We start from the raw sequence: 24,132 nt of genomic DNA on the forward strand, positions 1-24,132 counted from the left end.
CTGCAATGCTGTCATCTCATATGGGGCTGTTTCCTGTACTATTTGCTCTGCTTCTGCTCCAGCTCCCTACTAATGTGCCTGGGAAAGTAACAGAAGATGGCCCAAATGCTTGGGCCTCTGCTATCCTCTTAGGAGACCCAGAATCGAGTCCAGGCTCCCATGTGGGGAGTGAGCCAGTGGATGAAAAGTTCTCTATATCTATATCTTTATTTCTCTCTCTCTCTTTCTCTCAACCTCTATCTCTCTCTGTTTCCCCTTCTCGAACTGCTGTCCTCATAAATAAATAAATCTTTTTAAAAAATAATGTGTTCCAAGACCCATGCTTACAAAGCTTAAACACAAACTTCCAATGAGGCACATTCACGCCAATAAGCTAAACTGCATGCCAGAATAAAGTCCAACACTATGAAAAAGAATATGACTGAATCTAGTACTCAAAATCGTAATGCTCTCAATACCTTGCACACAATAAAAACCTATCAGGCATGCAAAGAAGCAGGAAAACACAGGAAAAAGCATTAGTCAACAGCAGACCTTCAAAATGTCAGAAGAGAGAATTAGCAGACAAGGATGTTAAAATAACACTTATTTAGATGCTTTCCATTTGCTTAAGAATGTAGAAAAAACTGAACTTTGAAAAAAAAGGAAATGGCTGATAAAAATTTTGGGTATTTTTAGAGGTGGAAAATAGATCATCTTCAATGAAAACTAAACTGGATGAGATTTACAGTAGATTGGATTAGATTCTATGAAAGAAAAGATCAGTAAACTTGAAAAAGTAGGAATAAAAAATCCAAAAGGAAGAAAAAGAGACAATGGAACAATATAAAGTAATATGAGCAACAAAAATCCTTTCAAGGAAAAATAGCACAAATCTTTGTAAAGCTGGACAAAATAATAAAGTATACATCCTCCTTTTTTTTTAACATTATGCTATTTCATAGAGATCTCATTTTGATACACAAAATTTCAGCAAAAAACTTTAACAATTGCAAACCACAGCAGAGGTCCAGTTTTAGATACTTTAGAGGTAATAATTCATGTAATCCTAACAACCCAGAAGTACGATCTCCTACTATCCTCCATTTTATGGATAAGAACACTGAGTTCCTGGTGGTGGCATGCTCAAAGTAGACAAGCTCTTAAGTGGAACCAGACCCACGTGGTCTGATCAGCAACCACACTTTTAACCATTATGCAATAAGGCCTCTGTTACCATTTGTGTGATGGACAGATACTAGTACTTTAAGACTTAAACTTGAGCCAGAGGGTGCATTTTCCAGCTAAATATGATTTTAAAGGAGTTCAACTCAGTTGTGGTTTTTTAATAAAAATATAAATTTATACCTTATTATTCAAGATCCAGAGCAATGTCAATAAATGTATGCACATGCATGAACAAACTGGAAAAAAGATGAAGAGCAAGTTAACACTTAAATCAGTGTGACCTCCATTTATCCATTGTCAAAATCAAGCAAGAAAATTGGGAATATGTGCAGAAATGTGCACCTGTGATTTCTGAAGCCATATTTAAAAAGAAAACCGAACTCTATCCAATACCAGTGTTGTCAGCAACTTGACTCCTTCCAGTCTGAATCAGAAGGCTCTTGCTGACACATGGAGCCCTGCTGTCCTTTGTCACATATGTGCTTCCCCTGCAAACTGTCAGTACTTGTCAGACTTGATCAGGAAGTCTAAGGTCATTCGTCAGTGATGGACAGGTCTAGACATGACAGTGTCCCATTTCTGGTTCGGTGTCACATACCGTATGAAAAATGATGTCCCCATCACTCTGCTCTCAGGATGAATCATGGCACACAGTGATGATGGGATGTTTTGAAGGTTAAAAACAATAAAATCAACAGGATAAACTTAACATTTAATCATATTGTAAACAGTTATTTTATCTAACATTGCAGAAAGAAGGGATGTTGTAAAAAGATTAAGAAATCCCTCTCCCTATGTTACAAATAAAATTGTCCATGCTCCTTGTTTGGAAATTTAAACCACCCAGCAACCAAACTCAGGAATAAGAAAATACAGAACTAAGTTAAATGATCTGAAACCCAAATGGTTCCCAATGCTTCCAACCAATGCATTGCAGGCCAGAAACCTGGAAATATCTTTGTGTCTTTCCAAGGTATCTATCTTTAAATGTGGTAGAAATTAGGATTTGTGCTACATTTCAAAGACCTTTATTTTTCAAAGTGGGCATTTACTATGACAACCCCCCTCCCCAACCTTTATCCAGAAAGTAGTTTTGCTTCCTGCAGATTCAGTTAGCCATGGTCAACCACAGTCTGACAATATTAAATGGAAGATTCCAGACATAAGAAATTCATAAGTTATAAATTGCAAGCCATTTTAAGTAGCATGATGAAATCCCCAGCCATTCTGCTCTGTTTTCCAGGATGATTCACCCTCTGTCCAGCGCATCCATGCTGTATTGGCTACCTACCCATTCATCTCTTTGTGGTAGTCCTGGCTATCAGATCAACTATGATTTCACAGTATTTCTGTTCAAGTAACACTTAAGAAGTAGCCAAATCATGCATTACAATGTCCATTTCATTTTCATTTTCATTTCATTCACCTCATCACATATACATTGTATCATCTCACATCATCACAGGAAGTGTGAGTACAGCACAATAAAATGTCTTCAGAGAAAGTATGTACAAACTCACATAACTTCTATTATAGTATATTTTTATAATTGGTTTATTTCATTGATATTGTTGTTATTATATTTCTGTTTAAAATTTTCACATTAAACTTTATCAAACATATGCATGCATAAGAAAAACATAGTATATACAGAGTTTGGTATTGTTTTGCAGTTTCAAGCATCCAGTAAATGACTTGGAAGCTATTTACCATGGATAATGAAAGACTACTGTACTGGAATTGCCATAGGAAAAAATACTGAAAATTATTTAACAATATTTTTTTTGAGTGTCTGACATCATTATTAAATGGGGGCCAGTATTGTGGCATAGTAGTTCAAGGTGCCACTTCCAACACTGATATCCCATATTAGAGTGCCAGTTCCAGTCCTGGCTGCCCTGCTTCTGATCCAGCTCCCTGCTAATGTCCCTCAGAAGGCTGCAGAAGATGGCCCAAGTGCTTGGGCCCTTGCCACCCACAGAGAGACAAGGAGGAAGTTTCAGGTTCCCAGTTTTGGTCTGGCCCAGCCTTGGCTATTGCACTCATTTGGGGAGTGATTCAGGGGATGGAACATGTCTCTGTGTGTCTCCCCACTCTGTTTCTCTGTCTGCCTTTTAAGTAAATAAAAAATCTTAATAGAAATAAATAGATTAAGTGACTGTAAAATAACCATGATCATTTTGGGGAAGGTGTAGAAAATCACTAACTCTGAATGTGGGTCTAGACAATATACTGCATTGTGCAAAGGAGAAATTGGATATGAAAGGATAATTTTAGTAAATTAGTGAACAACACTATGACCATCTCTGGTTGCTTGGCTCTCTAATCCACCTTCTTCCATTATCTCATTGCCCTGACTTCTCTTGTAGTTATCTTTGCTAGTTACTTTATTTACCTCTACAAGTACACTTTTCAAAATTAATTTGAAGGAATCTGATCATTTATTTTAAAATTTTATATTTATTTATCTGAGAGGCAGAGACCACAGAGAGCCAAAGAGACAGTGAGATCACCTATATACTGGTTCACTTGCTAAACGTTGACCACAATTGGGACTCTGTCAGGCCAAAGCCAGGAGTCAGCAGCTCAATCCAGATCTCCCACATAAGTGACACAAACACAATTACTTGAACCATCATGTTGCCTCTTCAAGTGCAAATTAGCAGAAAAGTAGAGTCAGGAGACAGATCCAGGACTAAAATTCAGGCATTCCAGTATGGGATGTGGGTGTTCCAATTGGTGGGTTAAACACTAGGCCAAACACCTACTCCATCTTTATAGATTTTAATACAAAGCATAAAAAATACTATGCCACAATTATAAGATTCTTCCTCCAGTTTTCAATAGTTCACCACTCCAGAAAATCCTTATAGTGTTACTTGGAACTTGTCAAAGTCATTGATAACAGTACAGGGAGAGCGGGAATGAATGCAAAATGCTAGGAGATTCTACTGCCTAAGTCCCTCTGCTTCTTTCTGCACCCAGAAAGGGAAATTAAGAAAAAGGAAAAAGATCCTTGTGGTATTTATAACATGAGCATCAATTTAGAGCATCTACAGTTTCTAGCACTTATTTCAGGCACAAGTCTGTAATCATAGTTTGAGTTAAACCACCTAATTCCCAATAATTTGTTTTCTAGCTGAGAATAAGGAAAAACACCTTGTGAGTTCAGGTTACTGGAGATAGACAACAATCAAAATTCATTAAATCATTTTTTCTATTATTTAAAACAGTAGCAGGAATAGAAATAAAATAATATCAGATTCCATGTTTTTTATCACTAAGCATCGTATATAATCTCTTCTGTGTCTCTCTCTTAGAGATCTTCATCCACTGGTTCACTCCTCAAATGAACACAATGGCTAGGGCTAAGCTGAGCCAAAGCCAGGAGCCTAGAGCTTCTTCCCAGTCTCCAATGTGGGCCCAGGGGCCTTGGGACTTGGTTCATCTTCCGCTGCTTTCCTAGGGGCATTAATAGGGAGCTAGATCAGAAGTGGAGCAGCTGGGACTTGAACCAGTGCCTATATATGGGATGCCAGTGCTGCAGTCCATGCTTAACCCTCTGCACCACAGTGCCCGCCTCCATATGTAATTTTCTTCCCTTTTTTTTAAAGAACATTTCATAATGTTATGAAAATTGCCCAACTGTTTATTGACTTTCTAGATCTTTTCCATTCATGGGAGCCAATAGGATATATTTGTTTCATGAAGCAAAATTGTATAACCCCCCAAAATTGTATAACTCTCCCTCTACTGTTACCAAATGACTTTGACAAATAGAAAATTTATTTATTCTGCCTTTTAGGATGTCTTCAAATACAAAATAAGATCTTCGGAGCTGTAGCTGGCCACCATGTCCATTCTCTCTCTCTCTCTCTCTCTCTTTTTTTTTTTTTTTTTTTTTTTTTGACAGGCAGAGTTAGACAGTGAGAGAGAGAGACAGAGAGAAAGGTCTTCCTTTTTCCATTGGTTCACCCACCAAGTGGCCGCTATGGCCGGCGTGCTGCGCTGATCCAAAGCCAGGAGCCAGGTGCTTCCTCCTGGTCTCCCATGCGGGTGCAGGGCCCAAGCACTTGGGCCGTCCTCCACTGCCTTCCCGGGCCACAGCAGAGAGCTGGCCTGGAAGAGGGGCAACCAGGACAGAATCTGGCGCCCCAACCAGGACTAGAACCCGGGGTGCTGGCACCGCAGGTGGAGGATTAGCCAAGTGAGCCATGGTGCCGGCCCACCATGTCTATTCTGATGTTTGTCTATAAGAATTTTAATCTTTGGAAAAAGGAATTTAAAGTCAATTTTTCCAGCAAATCATGGTAATACTATAAAATTATATCTAACAAATCATTGTGATTACAACATTTATGAAACTTTTTCACTATAAATTATTGCATGCCACAAAGCTCATAATTCTACGCTTAACTATGATGGCTATGTAAGAGCTCTGGCACAACTTGGGCCATTTGTGTAATATATATCATTATATCAAGTATACAGAATTTCAAAGGCCTAAATAAAGTATAACTGACTGACTTTAGGATGTTTCAATGATTTTGTATTGTATGGGTGCATATGACTTCATGCTTATGAAGCAGCTTATCTATGCTACAGTAGTATTGGAGAGTGTTTTCATTTTTTCACTACTGAAAATTCAAGGTGAAAGTTATTAACTACCTCTTTGCTCATCAATAGCTCAGGAGTAAAGGGTATTAATGATACAAGTCAGTCTCCCTCTGCAGTATCTCTTTAGGACTAAGCACCTAGGACCTTTGTCCAAGGCCCTCCTCTGCCTACATTCCTTTCCATAGGCAAGGAGTCCAGCAGCCAAGGGGACATGTTAGACACTCCTCACCTTTATGCTCCTGACTGAAAGGCTCAGAAATTAGCATTCTCTGCCTTCACAATAATCAGCCCATTTCCGGGTCATACAAGGGTCCCCTCCCTGGGTCTGTCTTCCAAAGGCCAATCAAGTAGGCATTACAATTCATTTTCTAGGTCAAAAGTTATGCAATGTCAGTTGTTTGGGCTGCAAGTTTGATAGCACTTCCTGTGGACACAGTGTTCCATTCCAGATATACAAGGTTCATGGTAGTCTGGGCTAAGGGTCACATTTCTATCTGATCAGAAGTGGCGTTTTTGTCAGGATACCTGGAAGGGTGACTATGAGCTAGATTTCCTGAAGGGCCTAACACACACCCCAGTGGTAAGGCAATTATGAGTGGTTTTACCCTTTCAAGGCCATCAAGTTTCCATCTGCTCTGCTGCTGTGATAATGATTTCAATTGTCATGGGATGTGATAGTTGCTAAGTGCTAAGTTACCATAACATTTTGAAGATACAAAAGCAGATTTTTAAGTATCTCCAGCCCATGGCAAATGATTTTGGTAGAATTTAGAACTATGTATGTACAACTGACCATATCCATCAACCTCCACCAACAAGACTCCATGGAATTTATAAGAATAAAAATTTGGAGAGAACATGTGACTGTTGTTTGTATGCATAACCTACATTTATAACAATGGAGATGACCATGACTGTAACAGTATAATCTCTTCTCCCTTTCCATACTATCAGCCACTTAAGATACATTAAATTATTAATTCTAATGTGTACATCATTAAGATATCCACAAAGCAAAGCATAAAGTAGACCTCCTCCTTAAGCCACACTTTCATGACACATCAATAGTGAGTGTGGTAGATTCACATATTATTAAGTTAATTATCTGTCAAGATTTTAACAGTGTTGATTTCTGAAAAGAAGTCTGGAATTTTAAAAGCTACACTGAGTTTATCTGCTAGGACAGATTGCTGCTTATCTAAGTGACTTAGTTTGTGTGACAGAGCTACATGCTGCCTTTGGGTTCACAAGTCCTTCAAAAGCAAAGGGCCATGCTAATAGAAACCTTTTCAGCAGAGAGCATCCAACAATTAGAGTTAAAGTTTTATTTATTGGCTTTGACCATCTACTTCTGTTATCAACCATAAGGGCCCATACACTTCATCAACCCTTAACAATAGCCGCAAGCTTGGACAATCTGTCTTGCGTCTTCATTGGGTAAGACTTCAATGGAACAGCCTCGATTAAAGAGCAGCCCACGCATAAAATGGAAACTCATTAAAATAAACTTTCTCAAAGGAGGAAACTTCAGTTCCAATTGAACTGCGCTGTTTTTATTTCAAAGATGAAAGGCCCATTACCCAGTCATACATTCATGTGCTCTTGGCCCAAGTGCTTTCTATTTGACGACTTTAACTTTGAGTCCCTTCCCATGTCTTTTTGGGGGCTTTAGAAACATAATAGGAATTCAGCCCTTATTGAGCCTGATTGGAACATAGTATCTGTGAGCCTCTTAATAATACTTCAGACCTTTATGGTTTAATTTGCAATGGTGTCCCTTTTGTGTGCCTTACTGGCCTTTACTCTAAGGCATAATACACCCACTTTACATTTATTTGCAGAAAAGCACTGAGTAGCTAAGGATTTTTTAATGTGCCCATTAGAAATAGTGCTTTCTATAAACACTCAGGTATGGTCATTTACATAAATGAATGCTAAGCTGAATAAATAAAAGAATGATGTCAAAGATGTCTGTCAGTTGTTTACATGAAAACTGGCATGCAGCTTTGAGCCTGCAAACTTTACCTTGAACTTATTATGAAGGCAGTGTCAATGAAAGGGAGAACACAAAATGAAAAAGTCAAGAGACTGGGAAAACCTGTGCTATGTAAAAATAGCAGCAAACCTATAAAAGAATAATGTAACTAGTAATGTAGCTGAAGCCAAAAATAATATTCCCGGCTTTAATTTTATATGAATGACCATTAAATGAAATGAACCACAATCATGGTTATTTAGATACACTGAATATTTAGAGAAAATATTAATGCTCAAAGCAACACAAAACATCCACATAATGGTTGTATACACATGCTATCACAAGGAAATTAAGCTAAGATTGTCGATCAGTCATTACATAACTTTAATTCATACATCTCTGAGGCCAAAATGTATGTCATGCATATCTTTTAAAAGATGCATTAGTTGAACAAACATAAATCTCATGTGTCAAAATACTCCCTCACTTATGTAATTATAAAGTGTATGTGGATGCATCCTAAATTTTATCATAATTAATAACTAGTGTAATGGTCTCTGCATAATGAAAATGCTACATACTTTTTCTGCAGAGTTTACTAAAAGCTTCTTAATTATATTTTGAATTCAATCTATTTGTAAATTACTTCCAAAGGTTGTCTTTATACAAAAGTATATAAAAATTGAACACATAAATAAAACATCTTTTTAAAGCAAAAACCTATTGCTTAAGAAAAAAAGATCAAAATCTAAAATACTACAAAGTTGAATATGATCACATGTAACAAATTATAGAAAAACAAATGATTCTTACCCAGTTCTTTGCCTATAATGCTAATTTCAACTTCATTGCTTACTTTCATTTTGTTGTTTCATTTTTGTTTTTAAGACAAAATACACTAAAGTTTCAACATTAATCTTAAAGAAAAAGCCCATCTTTATTGGAATGATGAACAATTCTGTGATTCACCAATTTACATACACATCTGCCCCAGCTAACGGAAACCACTAAGGGAATTCTTGACTTGTTCAGCCGGGATCAAAAAGTCGAAGTTTTTCTCTGCTCTTTTCTTTTCAGTAGGCTAGTTTCTATATACATTTTATTTGATATTATTTTTGCCTTACCAAATCTATTTGATTATTTGGGTGTCTACATTAATCAATATGAAATAGACATTAAAATAGGCAAAAGTCTCTTAGGGAAAACTAAAATAGGTCTATCTCACTTTAGGCAAAACCAACATATAATGCAGATGAAGGATAATTAAAAAGTTAATATTTGTAAAGTATAGTATTATAATAGGACTTCATAGTAGTTTTTAAAATGTATGTTACTTACAACTTTCCTGGACTATATCTATCATGTAACATAGCACTTTATACATATGAAAACATCTGCATATATAGCTTTGACATGTATGAAAACATTTACATATGCATATTTCACATGTGTGAAATATCACATATATGGGTTTTATATGTATGAAAACATTGGAAGTAAATAATAATATATTTATCATTAGGATATATATATTACTTATATTATTAGAACTACATATGCATTGTCTACTGGAAATGTTTTCATTTATTATTTATTAAAATAAATCCACAGAATCTGAATGACTTGATCAAGAATGTTAATAAAATATTATTATTAATCAAAGGCTATTCTTATCTAAATGGTAGCTTACAAACTCATATTAACTATAAATCATTTATAATATTAAGAAATAACATAATGGGAGCCTATATTGTGTTTTGTGTTATCAGAAGGTTCAATCATGGAAGTTCAGAAATTGATTCATTTCATGTTTAATAAGGTGGCCAAAGTTTGTCATTATTGCATCTCATAACTCTCAGATGATCACCTGTAAGTTCTGTTTCCACAATGTGAAGTTTGTTTTTCACTTTAGGCAGCATTGCTAGTGAACAATTACCTGGGCAACTACATGCTGGAAGCCGGGGCCTCTACAGCCCACACTTAACTTGAAAATCCGCAGCCACAATTTATCCAGTCTATGTGTCCTGAACCTTATATAGCCTAACAGAGAAGTTCCCCAAAACATACCCAGTGTTGAATTTAGGGCTCTGAACATTAACCACAGTGATCAGTTTTAATGTAAACTTTATTTCAATCAAATCATGTAAATAAGTAATAATTTTAATAAAGTATTAGATGGAAAATATCATTTTTAATTTACATATAGGGACATTATCTACTCAAGAAAATTTAACATAATTATACTTTCACATTTGCATTGAAATTATTGTGTCAAAACATGAGATAAGTCAATAGCTTTCCCTTTCCATGTACACATGTTAACAGTTATGTAAGATATTTGCAATTTTCACTTTATGATTTTTTTCTTGTGATGCTCACCTAGCAAAACCGAATCCTGTCACAGCAAATTTAAGAAAGGCAGATGAGTTAAAGAGTCTGTAGAGTAGGGTTGTGTGTGTGTGTGTATGTGTGTGTGTGTGTGTTTAGAGTGGATGCTTTCTTATTTTTTGCCTTCTTTTTCCTTTTTCCTTAATCCTCTGATTTGGTTTAGAAACATAAGGCCCTGTTCACTTCATTTAAGCCTCACAATGACTGGGAGCCTGATCAATCTGTCTTGTGTCTTCTTAGGGTAAAACTGCAATTGAGCGGAAGCAACAGATGAACAAAGCCCACATTCAAATCTGTAGCTCATTAAAATAACGTTAAAATAGAGTAAAATCTCAATAGTAGCTGGCTTTTTTCCCTGATAAATACATTTGATTAATAAACTATACAATCATTAGCCTTGAATCAGTGGTCTTTAGAGTACATTAAAATAAATGTCTCCTTTTTAAAAATTTGAACATTTTGAAAACCATTTTGAAAGTAGCCTTTCAACAAAGCACTACATGAGATCACTTTAAAGCCTGTTCTAACACCACATCTCATCAAGATGTGAATCACAGGGATTCCATATAGATTATGTTTCTTCTTACAGTACATAGACAAGCCATATACTGTATAGTATCAGTATCAGTCAATGTAACTCTTGCAGATCCAAATGCCTGCGATTCTAGAATGACATATCACAGGAAGTGTTTTAGGAGTAAATGCCCAAACTGACTTGCTATGCCACAGTTTATCCAAATTTATCCAAACACTCAATATATACCGTTCTTTTAAAAGGAGTTGTGTAGATTTTATGTAACCCGGGTTAGCAGGGACACATACAAGTCAATCTGCTATCTCTGGAAATTGGTTTTGTTTTCAACCTGACCCTGTGGATTGAAGTTCATGTTTAATCCCCAGCTGAAATGTTTATAAAACATCATGAGAGTCAAAGTCAGATTGCCAAAATCAGATTTTAGCTGGGAACCCATGTGTCCACTCTTACGCCCAATGGTTTTTGGTAAAAGGCATAGTCACATAGCCTGGAAACACTTAGGCAATCTGGAGATAATTTTTAAAATGAAAAAAAAAAATTCTTCAACCCCAAAACATCAATTCTAGGAAATCAGGAGAAATAAAAAAGACTCCTTATGTAATAAAAACTATTTAACACAGAATTGTTTTCTGGGTATTAAAAGAAAATTACCACATGACAAGAAAGGAAGAATCTTGAAAACAAAAGTGGAAAACCTATAGACCATCCACACCATGGAATATTATGGAAGTCTTAATAAAAAAGTGTACTAGAGCTATACAAGTTAACAAGAAAAATTTTCCATGGCAATTTACTTGAAAGAAAAGTAAGATGTACAGAACACATTTTCAGAAACTAACAAAATCCCTGTACATATAAGTGGGTTCCACATGGGCTTCCTGTGATTCTATGTTTATGAAGATGATTTCAAAGGCTATGAACAGGGCCGGCGCCGTGGCTCACTAGGCTAATCCTCCGCCTTGCGGCACCGGCACACTGGGTTCTAGTCCCAGTCGGGGCGCCGGATTCTGTCCCGGTTGCCCCTCTTCCAGGCCAGCTCTCTGCTGTGGCCAGGGAGTGCAGTGGAGGATGGCCCAAGTGCTTGGGCCCTGCACTGCACCCCATGGGTGCGCCGGCTGCAGCGCGCTGGACGCCGTGGCCATTGGAGGGTGAACCAACGGCAAAGGAAGACCTTTCTCTCTGTCTCTCTCTCTCACTGTCTACTCTGCCTGTAAAAAAAAAAAAAAAAAAAAAAGGCTATGAACAGGTTGTTGGTCTGTGCATGGAAAAAAGAGGGGCAATGGTGGGCAGGGAATATTTGGTTGATAAACAAAAAACCAATTTTTTTCCAAAAATTCTGAAAGAATATTGTATTACTCTGGTCTGGTTGTTTACAATGAACATGTAATATTTATATACTAAGATTTAAGTTTTTAAAAATAGGGTTTTTTCATGGTTAAAGAAGAAGAGATCATGAGAAGCATTTCTAGCTGGAAGCTTTCCAGGTCGTGAGTAGCTTTGTAGGCCAATTCCCAGCTTTTCCATGTGCTTGCTGCATAATTCTGAGGCATCACTAAATTTGTCTGAGCCTCAGTTATACAGCTCTTTGTCAATGCAGTAAAGAAAAAGTGGGCATGAAAAGAAAGTGGACATTCATGGCAATTAGAAGAGGGAATGACCACAGCAGGCCCTCAGTGCTTTGGCATTCTTTAAAAAAAAAAAAAAAATTTATTTAAGGTATGCAAATTTCATGTATTTCCTATACACAGATTTGGGAACATAATGATACTTCCTACCCAACCTTCCCTCCCTGCCACACTCCAACCCTTCTTCCTCCTCCATCTCCTATTCCCACTCTTAACTTTTTTTGGTCCTTTTTTTTTAATAGAAAACTTTCATTTAATAAATAAAAAATTTCAAAAGTACAACTTTTGGATTATAGCAGTTCTTCCCCCCATAACCACCCTCCCATCCGCAAACCATCTCATCTCCTACTTCCTCTCCCATCTCATTCTTCATTAAGATTCATTTTTAATCATCTTTATATACAGAAGATCAACTCTATACTGAGTGAGTATTTCAACAGTTTGCAGCCACACAGAAACACAAAGTATAAAGTACTGTTTGAAGATTAGTTTTACCATTAATTCTCATAGTACAACACATTAAGGGCAGAGATTCTATATGGGGAGCAAGTTCACAGTGACTCCTGTTGTTGATTTAACAATTGACACTCTTATTTATGAAGTCAGAAATCACAGGAGGCTCTTGTCATGAGCTACCAAGGCAATGCAAGCCTCTTAAGTTCACCAGCTCCGACCTTATTTAGACAAGGCCATAGTCAAAGTGGAAGTTCTCTCCTCCCTTCAGAGAAAAGTACCTCCTTCATTTATGGTCCCTTCTTTCCACCAAGATCTCACTCACAGAGATCTTTCATGTAGGTCATTTTTTGCCAGAGTGTCTTGGCTTTCCATGCCTGAAATGCTCTCATGGGCTTTTTAGCCAGATCCGAAAGCCTTAAGGGCTAATTCTGCCACTCCTAACTTTTACAAAGATCTATTTTCAGTTCACTTCATACTTATAAGGTTTACTCTACACTAAGTGAAGAGTTCAACAAATAGTATGAATTTAAAAACCCAAAAAACAAAAAACACTGCTCCTCAACAGTAGAGACAAGGGCTCTACTTTTATATGCTTAAATTCCTCTCCCTGACTCGGGTCTGCGGGTTTTTAGGGAGCTGCTTCCTTGTTGATGGGGTGGTTGGGTTCCTGAGAGTTTCTCAGATGCACACAAAGCTGCAAGACTCGAGCCTACCAGAAGACAGACAAATGGAAAGCAAAGAAAGAGCAAAGGAAGGAAGGAGGAGAGTGGGGAGGAAAGATTCACAGACTCTGTGGATATCTCCTTGGTGAGGTGAAGAGAAAATACGACCACAGATTCCTCAGTTCAATACAGTGGTAGAGAAGAAAGCCTGTTGGGAATTGGGGGGCTCTGGGGATCTACCTGAAGTATCTTCTCCACATACCCCAACTTCACTCGCTGGCCCCCCAAATCCGACTAAGTCCATGAGCTCTGCCACAACCACCACCCACTGTGCTGGTGGGTGTGCGATTAGAAATGTCTGCGTACCCATAGAGGAAGCAGACGGTCTGTTTAGTGGATATCTGCGCCCCCTGTGAGGATGTGACTGACGTTTCTTAATTAAACTGGCCCACTGGAGTTTAATTAAGGTGTCGTCTTCTTGAGATGAAACAAAGGAAAATAGATCCCTTCTATGGGATAAGAATGTAGGCTAAGAAATCTTTTCCTTTCAGCACTCCAACAACAACAAAAAAATCTGTTTCCTTTTTTTCCTGAACGTTTTCCTCCTTTTATTAACAATGTTGTTCCAGAAGTGATTTAAAATGATCTGTAGGCCATCCCCATAAAGCTACATGTATCAGAGAGTACAGAGACTGCATATGTGCCAAGGGGATCAGAAAGCCCTTTGCCTTGAATCAATGTAATGCAATCAGCTTAGCAAATATGCATTGACTAAGGACCCAATGATGATGAAAGTTCGGAAAAATAGTTTGATTTCCACAGAGAAAGCATCAAATGAAAAACGTAAATAATCCGAACAACTTCATACATGCAAAGAATTAGATAGGAGTCAAGAATGCTGGATGTGGGTTCAGCCTTTCTGTCTCCTGGTTCAGGTCTTTGAGCAGGTTACTCAGCCTCTCTGAATCTTAGCTTCCCAATTTGTAAGGCTGTTTGTTAAACCTTGCTGAGTTATGGTGAAGAATAAACTGAACAAGGTAAGAAGACTGTGTGAACTGTGTGGGGTTGTGTAAGTGCAGGGAATCAACACTACTATTTGGGACACAGAGCCAAAAAAGTACTGAAAAACAATTTTCTTTTTTATACAGAAACAGATGAAGGACCGTGGGGATTTAGAGGCACACAGATGTACCTTTGTGTCCTGGGTCAGCCACTTACGAACTAGCTGTATTTTCATGAGATCAATGGAATACAAGTGTATAGCCAGCCTGTGTTTTATTCAATGCAGTATATTCAGTCATTTGTTCCTTTAGTCATTCTGCAACCATATTTTGTAGATTCTGTATCTGACAGGTTCTCCGTCATCTCTAAGATGGGACAGAAGCAGTCATCTTCACAGCCATGAAGCATCTAAAGCGCCAGTATACTGGCTTGCAGTAGGTACACAGTGCATAGTAGGTTGTATTTGTTTGTTTTAGGATAAAGAACAAAGCAGCAAACAAGGATCCTCAATACAGTTGATTTGATTTTTTTTCTTTAATCTGAGGAATAATCAAAGGTGTGAAATGTCCCCACTGGATTTCAATACCTGTTTTTCCATATCACTTTTAGTCAACTTAGGATCATCTGTGTAGCAGACAACATGGAGTTCCCTTTCCCTTCCTTTGTACCTTTGCTGCACACATCCCACCTCCTGGATTTGTAGTGTGGGGCTTTCCATGGCCAGATGGTTGGCACCTGCAGCTCTTCAGAGGACAACTCTCAAGTGCAGAAAGTGGCAAGTGATCCTCCACAGCCCCTTGGAGTGTCAACCAACGATTATGGGGTGGAGCATGAAACTCCAACATATGGAGCAATAATTCACATTCCAAAATTCTGCAGGACTAGGTTGAAGCCCACCCTCTAGGAAACTTTGCCTGAGGTCAGTGGCCCCTCTTCCCTCTTGCCCCTGCTTCCTGAGTTTCCCCCAGCAGCTCTACTTCTAAGAAGCTGACTCTAAGGCATTACGCTATATCAAAGTCTCTTCTGGTTTGTTTTGCTTAATGTGGGGGCCTGTATTTTCACTACACCTCTTTTAAGGAATTAGTGTAATCATTCTTTTTGCTGACTAGGTCTCCAAGTAACATAATTCTGAGTATTCTTTGTTCTTACTGAATAATTTTTTCCTGACAAGTTATTTTCTCTTTCCTCGATAAATTTTAGTGTATATATATATATATATATATATGCCAATGAACCAGTTTTCATTATAATTCTCATGAACTAGGACTTCACACAATACATATACTGATCACAATAGTAAATTACACAAAGGACCTGAATTCTTGAAAAGAATAATTATCATGAAGATTCTGACATCAAAGTGACTGCATCTGTCCCACTACTTCTTTCCTCTAAACTGAAAAGGAATGGAGGGAACAGTTGCTCAAGTACAAATCTGTAGGCAAAGATTATGCTAATATATTTGCCCACTGAGTCAGGGAACGTCAGTCTAGAAAGACCAATGAGAATAATCTAGTCTTTTTGCACGGTAAGACTTAAAACCAACACTCACGTTTCACAGCAGGCAATGTACTTTGCCAGTTCTCACATAGAATTCCAAAGGTTTCTTCCATTTCAAAACACAAAAAAAATTTAAGCAAAAAGAGTGTTATTTTAATCATACCCTGATTCCAATCTTTGAAGGAGCATGGTAAAATTGAAATGTATCTGATTGCTTATCCAAAGTACGGAGCAAGAACATTTAAATTAACCTCTCTCATTATCATCATTATCTCTTCATCCTCTCATTCACCACCACAATGGAGAAGTTATGCTTGCCACTCATGTGGACAATAGGGTCACAAGTCTTGGGCTTAGCATGCAGTACCTGCTGTGGTACATATTCTTCTGTTAATAAGCATGCATAACTCTTCATCCCTAAGGAACTGTCTTGGCACATAATAGGATACATAATTTTTATAATGTCAGAAATAAGTAAATACAGCTCATTGAGTTTTCTATGAGAGGATTTGGGGAGTTTAATCATCTACTGTCCATATATCCAGGGACTTTGGATGCTTCTTATTCCATGTGTAAGGTTTTCTGTCATATGAGCAAGTAACCAAGTATTTTGTTACTAAGTATAAGGGGAAAGCATATATTAGATCTTTGGAGCCACTTGGTCACATGTGGTGATCAGAAGTGCTTAATTCATCAATCATTCCCCACATTCTGTTTCTCCTTGACTCAGTTGGGAAAAACTCGTAAGTTACATCAACAATAATGTGTAAAAGACTTTTATTCTGAATGTCTTGAAATTTTGTGTTATTGTATTTGCTCAATAGAATAAGCTTTATATTTCCTCATTATTCATGGAGTGTTCTGCAAAGAAGCTGACACACTCAATGTTCAGTAAATGTTTAGCTTATCATTTTATGATAATTGTAATTATTACTGTTTCCTGAAATTGTCACACACTGCTAAAAAAACTCAAGAAAACAACCGAAATTCAATTTTAAAATGCTTAGGGAATTTCTGCTATTTCTTAAATTATCTGTAATGCAGTTATGGGAAGGGACTACAAACAGAAAATTTCAGAAAAGGAACTATATATCTCAAACTGCAAGGAAGCCAAAGAAGAGCTGAAAGATAACAATAATTAAAAAATAGGTATTTAAAGATATGCTATGTTGTTTGGTACAAAAAAAAAAACAAAATGAAAACATTAATCCAGTTCTACCTATGCCAACTATTTCATCACTTGAGAAGAATATACACATATTCTAACACACATTTACATTCACACTCAAACTCATGCCCATTGTCACACAGACACAATCTTACACATTGTGATGAACTGAACAGGACTTTGCTCCCCAGACTCAAGCAGGCATTGAAACTCTGAAGCATCATATTAAGGGTTAATGGATTAGGGATGGAAATTTGATCAAATTATGTCACTGGGGGCTTGCCCTCAGAAGGCAGTTCTTATGACAGTGTTGCTTTTCTAAACTGAGCTCAGCATAGCTTCTCTCTCTTCTTCCTCTATGCTCTAACATGGATAGCCTTGACCAGACCCTAGACTAAGGGGGCTTCCCAATGCTGATCCTAAACTGTGAATCTCCAAACAGTAAACTGGAATAAGACTTTTCCTTCCCAAGGAACACCTCTCAAGTATTTTAAAGTAGCAAAAAAATGACTAACACACATATACACTTTCTTTCTGTCTTTCTCCCTCCCTCTCTCTCTCTCTCTCTCATTCACACACATACACACAGGTACACAGTCCTCACTTGGCACACTGCTAAAACCAAAGGAATCCTTAATAATCAATGAATAAAAGTTGCAATTGGTAATCCATAAATCGTACTTTGGAAATTTATATTCATTAAATAAAAGTTAAAAAAATAAAAAAAAGTTGCAATTGTTCTGTAACCATTAAAATTGCTTGTCAAGATATACAAACTCCTTTATGTCAGTTATAAATCCAAGGGAAATGAAAGATGAATAAAATAAATTTTAGTATGCTGTGACTTAAAATATTAGAAACAAATTTAAAAATGGAATTTTTTCACCGTTGTGAAAAACTGAATCAAAGGTAACTGGAATGTCTTGTCATTAAACTTACAATCTAGGGTAGTCATCTTTTTAATGTCTTGATGAAGCATCATATTCTTCGCTAAATTTGGATCAAATTCCAATATTTAAAAAAATAAAAAATTTTTTATTTTATTTGTATTGAAAGGCAGAGTTACAGAGGGACAGAGAGACAGAGAGAGGTTTCCATCCACTGGTTCACTCCAAAATGGTTGCAATGGCCTAGGTGGGCCAGGCAGAAGTCAGAAGCCAGGAGCTTCTTCTGAGTCTCCCACATGGCTGCAAAGGCTCAAGCGCTTGGTTTGTCTTCCAGCTGTGTTCCCAGGCACATTGACAAGGAGCTGGATCAGAAATGCAGTAGCCGAGACTCAAACCAGTGCCCATATGGGATGCTGGCACTGGAGGTGGCAGCTTCACCCATCATGCCACAACACCTACCCCTGTTATCAACTTTTGTTTCTTCACTAGATTTTCATCTTTGTTGGACAATCTCCCTTCTTGATTTCCATGTTTGTAAAATATCACACAGATTTGTTATTGGGAGTCAAGGAGGCAACACAAGTGTATGCTTTGCTCTCTGTGCATAAAGTGAACCACACAGATGTGCCATGACCATCACAACAGACTCTGACAGAAGCTATATGATTAGTCATTGAAGAGCATCTGTTATTTACCTAACAATTTGTGAGCTGAAATCTGGCAGCCAACTTTGCATTTTCTGCAATTACTCAGTTAATATATAGTGGTAACAAAATTCTGTTTTAAAATTATTTATTTTTTGAAAGGAGAGAGCAAGCATGGGATTTCATCTGTTGGTTCACTTCCCAAATACGCACAACAGCTGGAGCTGGACCAGGCTGAAACTAGGAAACCAGAACTCATTTCAGATGTCTCATGTGCAGACAGGGACCAAACTGCTTGAGCTATCACTTGCTGCTTCCAAGAGAGTGTATTAGTAGGAAGCTGGAATCAGGAGTGGAGTCAGGACTGGCACCTAAGAAATCTCTATGGAATTCAGGTGTTCCAAAAGGCATCTTAACTGCTGTGCCAAACACCATCCCATAAAAATTGAACCCTGCTGTTGGAGAACTGGTATTTAGTTAAACTGTGGCTACTGAAATTCACATATTTTGAAATAATTCAAATTAACTGCCTGAAGTATGTACACGCATGGATGCACATATTGTTACATATATGTGTGTATACACCACATACACATGTATATTGGACACACACAGGAAGATAGAATCATCTCTATTGTGTTTCTTCTTTCAGGGTGCAGTAAGCCTACCATAAGAGAGAATTCAAATGAAATCTGTTCATGTGAAGAGATGTATTCTGTTACCCTGACAATGAATGAATAATGGTCTGACATGCTGGAAGCTCAGGAGAGGTTGGGATTCCTCAAAGCTAAATTTCAGTCCTCCTCTTCCCAAGAGATTCAAGGGGCTTTTTACACCTGTGTAGATCAAATAGGATAAGATGATAATGCTTTTCTCCCATTGAGGGCTAACTAGTGCTTTATGTGTACTGCCTTCCCTGTAACAACCTCTTAAGTGGGAGGCTGGATTTGCAAAGAAGGATCTAAACAGTCCTACAAGCATGTTCCAGCTCTTCTCCTCTATGCTCTTCTATTTCCTTGAACTCATACCTAGAAAACAAGCCTGGTGGGAAGGCTGCTATAGGCCTGGCACTTAGGGAAAGTATCTAGAAATTCCTACTCAGTGTTGAGATATCAAGTTACAACTCCTTAGGGAGCTCAGGCTAGGGAACACTCGCTTGTTATACATTATTCTCTTCATTCTCTACTTTTGCTTCAGAGTATGTCTGTATTTACGTACTTAGCACATAACTATTTTTCTGTTAATTTATTTGTTTTCATTAACTAGAAAGGCAGAGTGACAGAGAAAGACAGACAGACAGACACACACACACAGAAAGAGAGAGAGAGAATATGAGATTCATCCACCTATTGGCTCACCCTTGACATGCCAACAATATCCAGGGTTGGGCTGGGCCAAAGCCAGTATATCAGAACTCTATCTCAGTCGCCCACATGGGGCCTGACCATTTGACTCATCTTCTGCTGTCTCCCAGGATGCATTAGCAGGGAGCTGAATTAGAAGTGGAGTAGCCAAGACAAACTGGCTCTCTAGTATGGGATGCAGATGTCCCAAGAGGCAGGTTAACCACTGCACTACAACACCCATACAGTAATTAAATGTTGTTACTATAGGATCGGGAAGTAGAGTAAGGTCTTTATATTTAATAACATTAATTATTATGGCAATAATCACAAATTTATTGATGTAATTGATATAGAACTCCCCCAAAACTAGTAGGAGGAATTGCTATAGAGCTCCCCAAACTGGATCTGCTTCACCAGACACATAGCAAGCCCATTACTGATGCCAGCTTGTGAACGAAAATAGGTGTTTATTGCAAATCCCATAGCAAGGACCCAGACAGCTATCACTTAATTCTTGACCTTCCAGACAGGTTAGATGTAAATATTACTATAGATTGAAGTTGGGGTTGAGAAGTGCTTGTTCAGCTTGTGTCTAAGCTCCTGGTTGGTCTAAAGTGTGTGTGACTCTTCTTTAATTGCTTGGTGATACCATGTTCCTTTGGGAATTTTGATGATGGCAAAGAGGGGTGCAATCAGGTTTATGTGCATGGTTCCTAGGAAATAAATCCCTCAAGAGCAAATATCAAGATGTTATCTCTAGAGGAGATGAATGACTTTATGAGTCTTGGTGTTTAGGGGCCATATAGGGCCAGCAGCACCAGCCACTCATTTTGGGAAGTCAATGTTAGTGGAGACTGATTTGCAGTTACAAAAGCAGGGCATGGAAACGTTAAGCTAAGAAAGAAGGGTGAGAGGCCATGGGAGACTAAGACCTGGTAATACATAGCATCTGCATTGAGAGAAAGAGAGAGAGAGAGAGAGAGAGAGAGAGAGAGAGAGAGAGAGAGAGAAGTTTCAATTGTTGACTCACTCAACAGCTGGGTCTGTGCCACACTGAAGTCATGGATCCAGGAACTCAATCTGAATCTCTTATGCAGGCACAGGGACTCAACTCCTCAGCTGGGCTCAGTTTCAGAATAAATAAGTTAGATTATGCACAATACCATTAGATGCTGTCTTGGTGTTGTAGTGCTACAAAACAATATACTTGAGACTGGGTATAAAGAACAGAACTTTTTTTCGCAGTTCTGAAGCCTGGGAAGTCCAAGGTCAAAGCTCCAGCCCGTTTGGCATTTGGTAAGTCCTGGTCTCTGAGTTCAAGATCATGCCTTGAACACTACCTACATGAGGTAGCAGGGATGGAAGGATAGAAAGGGTAAGGAGGGTCTGGGTTGTTCCCTCCAGCCCTTCTAGGAGGTACTAGTACATTCATGCCTTCATGACTTAATCATACCTAAAGGTCACATCCCAGTCTTACTACATTGGGGATTATGTTTCAGGATGAACTCTGGAGGGGACATAAATTTTCAAAGCATAATAGACTCCCAGGGTCTAGATTCAGTATTAACATACTAGGTGCTCAACAAATTACAAATTATTTCATTTGTAGTCCATGGGTGGACTGTTCTAAACATTCCTGGATTATACTACTGGTCTACAGAGTGAGCATTTCCCTTTACTTGCTAATACAAACTTTTTACTACAGCAAAGCATGAACACTTGTCTCTGTAAGCTCTTTTTTTTTTTTTTAAACACAAGCATAGACATATCGGTTGTGTGTTACATTGATTACATTAATAACTCAAGTTTATATCTTTGCCTAAAAAAATAATTAGGAAAAACAGGTTAATAGGATAATAGGTTCTCTAGACTAGCACTTTTCAAACTCATCTCATTGACTTCCTCATCTATAAAAACAGCACATTTTCCAAATATCCATATATTTATTTTATAATGGATCTATCATACTGTATGGGACCAAAATACGCCACGTCAAAATATGTTTCATTGGCAAAAAGATTATTTTGAGGAAATTATTTTAAGAATGGGCAAACAAAGAAGATTAAAGCAATAGAATAGAGGCAATAGTTTTATAAGGGAAATTTACCTCTAAAAAAGGAACTCTCCATTTCAGAGGGTCACCTTCTCTGTACCAAAAAGTGATGAGGAAGGATGAAGAAAAATCCTAAGACATTTTCATCAGGGAGAAAACACCAATATATATCTGCATAACAAACCTTAACCTTTTTCTGGTCTCTCACCCCACCTATTTTGGGCTCCCAAATACCCCTTTTTCTCTTTTCAGCTACAAAAAGTATTCAAGCCTGAATTCAGGGCCAGTTCTGCTTGTGTAATCATAAGGTACACAAGTTAGTAAATTTCTGTTTGTTTTTATTCTGATAACTTGTTTTTGGTTACAGAGAGTTCCAGCTAAGAACATGCAAAAGGTAGAAAGAAATTATTTTTCCTTCTCTTTAGTTCTGTCAGGGAGGATAGGGTTGCTGGACTCCCCACTCTTTCTGGAGCCTTTCCATGGAATCCTAAGGAAACTAGCAAAAGCCGGGGAATGGCAGCGTCCTTATCAAAAGTCAGCTCTCCCAGATTTCTGTCTACAGTGAATGGTTGAAAGAAGGAGGTGTAACTGATTTTTTTCCCTTCTTCAATATTAGTGTATATTTCTAAAATATTCTTAAGAGATTGTTAAAGGGTATAACTTGAAAATAGAAGAAAATTTTGATTTTTTACATAGATCCTAAGTATTATGCTACGTACCCCCTGGGATAAATATCCTTCTGCTTCTGGCAATGCTCAATAATAATTACCATTTGAGAGTCAAGGCATTGAATAAAGTTAAGTAAATTATCAGGAAATTTTTGGGCTTATATCCCTATTATGAAAACAACGCACACACTCACACACATGTACACACTGTGTCCTTGAAAAGAAAGTTCTGAATTTTGTCTTTTCCAAAGCTCCTATATGAACTCTGTGGTTTTTCCAACTTCTACCAATAAGTTAGAATTACTGCAACTACCTGACATGTGTTCCTTTTCCTTTGACTTTTCATCACATCTCTTGTGCAATGTTCTGATTACAAATGAAAGGGTCAGTTGGAAGAAAAGGGAGGTTGTGCAAGAGAAATAAAAAAATGCAAAACATCTTTTTCCTTTAGTCAAAAGTTAACACACTCAAGAGAAAACAATCTTTTAAAAAAAAAAATTCTTGGGAGTTTCATGGAATATTCTATGGTTGTTTGCTTTCTTTATCTTTAGGGTCTTTTATCTTATTATATCCACATCTTATATTTAATGTAATTCTAATCTTCCATTGAGCATAATAGATAAGTTATTTTAAATTTCTAACTAAAAGTAATATTTAAGGCTGAATTATAAATTCTCTAAGGATGAAAGATGTGTATCTTTCTCATCTTTGTGTCCTGGCACAATATCCAACTCTCAGTAAGTATATGTTTAATAAGTGAACTGGGACAGTGCCACGGCTCAATAGGCTAATCCTCCGCCTGCGGCGCTAGCACCCAGGTTCTAATTCTGGTCGGGGCGCCGGATTCTGTCCAGGTTGCTCCTCTTCCAGTCCAGCTCTCTGCTGTGGCCCAGGAGTGCAGTGCAGGATGGCCCAAGTGCTTGAGCCCTGTACCCGCATGGGAGACCAGGAGAAGCACCTGGCTCTTGGCTTCAGACCAGCTCAGTGCACTGGCAGCAGTGCGCCGGCCACAGCAGCCATTGTGGGGTGAATCAATGGAAAAAGGAAGACCTTTCTCTCTGTCTTTTCTCTTTCTCACTGTCTACTCTGCCTGTCAAAAAAAAAAAAAAAATAAGTGAACTCATGAGGAAGAGCACATGTTCTAGTGCTCTGTATGTGCAGAGATTCTATAATGAGTGAAAAATATTCTCTTTTAAAGATTTATTTATTTATTTGAGAGGCAAATTGAAAGTAAAAGAGTGAGGGAGAGAGATATATATCTTCCATCTGTTGGTTCAGCATCCAATTGCCACAACCAACCACAACAACCACAACCCCCCAAATGCAACAGGCAGAAGCCGTGAGTCATGAACTCCATCCGGGTCTCCCACATGATGCAGAGATCCAAGAACTTGGGCCATGATTTGCTGCTTTCCCAGGAGCAGTGCATATAGCTC

At 37.9% G+C, this 24,132-nt stretch overlaps 1 protein-coding gene across 2 annotated transcripts in view; it reads right to left on the reverse strand.

The window, feature by feature from the left end:
- The window catches only part of CYP7B1 (cytochrome P450 family 7 subfamily B member 1), a 205,905-nt gene that overhangs the window by 132,322 nt on the left and 49,451 nt on the right, over positions 1-24,132 (reverse strand). The window contains exon 1 of one of the 2 annotated variants that reach the window (XM_070075097.1): positions 22,083-22,226. The exons of the other annotated variant lie outside the window; for it this stretch is intronic. The gene's annotated coding sequence lies outside the window, so the exon portion shown is untranslated. Of the gene's footprint in view, positions 1-22,082; positions 22,227-24,132 lie in introns of those variants that run through there. 2 annotated transcript variants of the gene reach the window in all.

Source organism: Oryctolagus cuniculus, chromosome 6 (assembly GCF_964237555.1).
Source record: "Oryctolagus cuniculus chromosome 6, mOryCun1.1, whole genome shotgun sequence".
In the NCBI taxonomy this organism is placed as follows: Eukaryota; Metazoa; Chordata; class Mammalia; order Lagomorpha; family Leporidae; genus Oryctolagus; species Oryctolagus cuniculus.